At 58.5% G+C, this 2639-nt stretch overlaps 1 long non-coding RNA gene across 1 annotated transcript; it reads left to right on the top strand.

Annotated features, from left to right (window-relative positions):
* The first annotated feature begins 299 nt into the window (after positions 1 to 299).
* LOC123620140 lies at positions 300 to 1806 on the top strand. The gene is made up of 2 exons (XR_006728772.1): positions 300 to 505; positions 1395 to 1806. It is a non-coding gene; the product is annotated as an uncharacterized LOC123620140 (long non-coding RNA).
* The last annotated feature ends 833 nt before the right edge of the window (positions 1807 to 2639 follow it).

The following is a 2639-nucleotide window of genomic DNA, read 5'->3' as shown; positions in this document are numbered from 1 at the left end:
TAGAGACAGGGTCTTGCTCTTGCTCAGGCTGGTCTTGAACTCTTGAGCTCAAACGATCCACCGGCCTCGGCCTCCCAGAGTGCTAGGGTTACATGCGTGAGCCACCATGCCCGGCCTCTTTTGTCTCCTTTTAAAAATGAAAAACACCTTCCCCCAAGCCAGCTTCCCCTCATGTTTCATTGGCTGGAGCTGCTTCACCTGTCCACGCCGCACCAATGATTCCTCATCAGACGTAAACCCGCACAGTTGCTTTGAACAAATTAAAACCTACGCCCGTGGGGCTTGGCAGGACCCAACCTTCCTGAAGATCACAGCTACTTCCCTGAAGAGCAGGGTGAACCCAGCTGAGGCCCAGCTCGCAGGAAGAAGTGGGGGGCGGAAGGCACTGGGAGAGAGGGGAGGTGTGGGTGTTTAGGGACAGCACTCGGCTCCAAAGAAGGCTGGGATTTGAAGGCTGAGCCAGGATCCCTTGCTCCGCTTGGGCGCCGGCTGACTGTGGTCTAAGGTAACAAGGGCTGTGTTTATCAGTCCTGTCCTAGATTGTTTCAGCCACGTACACCGCTCCCCGGTACTAGCCAGGAGGGGGTTCTCAGTGAGCTCTGTGGGAGCTCGGCCGTGACCGTTGCAGGGCAGGAGGCCCAAGGGGTTGGAGTGTGGGCTGGCGGCGCCGGGGAAGCCTGGAAGGGGGGCAGCCCAGGGGAGGGGAATTTGAAGGCCCTTAGCGTCTCTGCCGTCCCATTCAAAGGGACCTCAGCTCCTTGCCAGGGCAGGAGATGGAGGGAGAGGACTGAGTCTTCTGGTCCTCTTCTGGTGGGAAGAGAAGCACAGCTTGTTGAATCCCTCTGCAAATTCGGGGGACCCTCAGATCCGAACGGTGACCCCTGCAGAGGCGTGCCTGCACAGCACCTGGAAGCCCCGGACCTAAGCGTGGCAGGCAGAGTCTGGTGCCCTCCCCACCCCAGACACCCACATTCGAATCCCTGGGACCTGTGACCGTGTTGCCTTCCATGCTGAGAGGGACTCTGCAGATGGGATTAGGTTAAAGATGCTGAGATGGGGACATCACCCCAGATTTTCCAGGTGGGCCCAGTGTAGCCACGTGGGTCTGTATGAGAGAGACAGAAGGTCAGAGAGGAAAGATGCTTCGCTGCGGCCTTTGACTTTGGAGGAGGGGCCGAGACCGAGGGGTGCAGGCCCCGGGAAGAAAAGGCAAGAAACAGATTCTCACTGTGTCAGCTCCCTCTGGCTGCTGTAACAAATGACCTCCAGTCTGGCAGTTGAAATCAACAGAAATTTCTTACAGTTCTGGAGGCCAGAAAGCTGGAACCAAGGTGTGGGCAGGGCTGCACTCCCTCTGGAGGCTCCAGGGGGACCCTGTTCTCTGACTCTTCCAGCTCCTTTGGTTTGTGGCTGCGTTGTTCCAGTACCTGCTTCCGTGGTGGCCTCGCTGTCTGTTTCTCCGTGTCTTCTCCCCAGTGTGCTCGCTTACAAGGACACAGGGACTGCACTCTGGGCCCACCTGGGAAATCCGAGAGAAGCTCCTGCTCTCAGAATCCTTCACGTAATCACATACTTTGCCATGTAAGGTCATATTCCCTCTGTTGCCATATAAGGCACCATCCGCAGGTTCCAGGGATCAGGACATGGACATAACTCTCTGCGGGCCACCGTTCAACCCACGACAACCCCCTAGAGCCTCTGGAAGGCACAGCCCTGCCCACACCCCGGCGTTGGCCCTGTGAGACTCGTTTTGGACTTCTGAACTCCAGAACGGTGAGAGAATAAATGTGTCATTTTAAACCACGACATTTGTGGTAATTTATTACCGTAGCTGCGGGAAACGAATACACTGTACTTATTGCCATGAAAAGACACACTGTGGAGTGAAGGAAGAAGGACAGGACGCTAAACAGGACTGGACAGAAATCTGCACGTGCCCGTGCGTGTGTCTGCGTGTGTGCATGTGTGTGCACACGCCTGAGAGGCCCAGACCCGAGGTGCAGCAGGCTGGCCTGTCACCCGACCCCACCCCTTCCTGCTCCCTCTCTCTTCCAGGGAAGATTTAAGGGCAGGGTCACCGTCCCCATGCGTTCTGCTCCTGTCCTTTCCTCCCTCACCTTCCTCAGTTCCCTACAGTGCCCCCAAAGCTAACTTGAAGCCAGGCCATTGGGGAGACCTCCGGGGGCAGGAAGAAGATGGAGGGAGGCAACCTGGGGCACTAAGGAGGGTCCTGCCAGGCCCGGGCTCTGGAAGGGCTGCCTTACATTTTCGCACCAGGGAAATAGGTCCAGGGAGGCAGCCCCCTCCCATCTATGTGACCTGAAGCGCTGCCACCTGGCCTGGGCTCCGCCTTCTGTCCCCGTCCCCACCGCCAAGCCTCCCCCTCCAAGGGGCTGTGGGAGCCAGGCCCAGCCCCTCATGGAGTGGGGAGGGCAGGCCAGGAGGCCCGAGCTCTGCCCGCCCGTGGGGGTGGGCTCCAAGGAGTGGGTCCTCCCTGCTTCCTCCTCCTCCCCCCTCCCACTGGCACCCACCAGCCTCACCCCACCCCTTCCCCTCGCAAAGGATCCCCTCGAGGGTCATAGACTTCCCTGGAAGGTTCTCAAGAACTCTCAAGAAATCTGCCTGTGACGACCAAACCC

The sequence above is a fragment of the Lemur catta genome, chromosome 15, assembly GCF_020740605.2.
Source record: "Lemur catta isolate mLemCat1 chromosome 15, mLemCat1.pri, whole genome shotgun sequence".
NCBI lineage: Eukaryota > Metazoa > Chordata > Mammalia > Primates > Lemuridae > Lemur > Lemur catta.
Note: the sequence above shows the minus strand (reverse complement) of the source record. Positions and strands in the feature narration are given on the sequence as shown.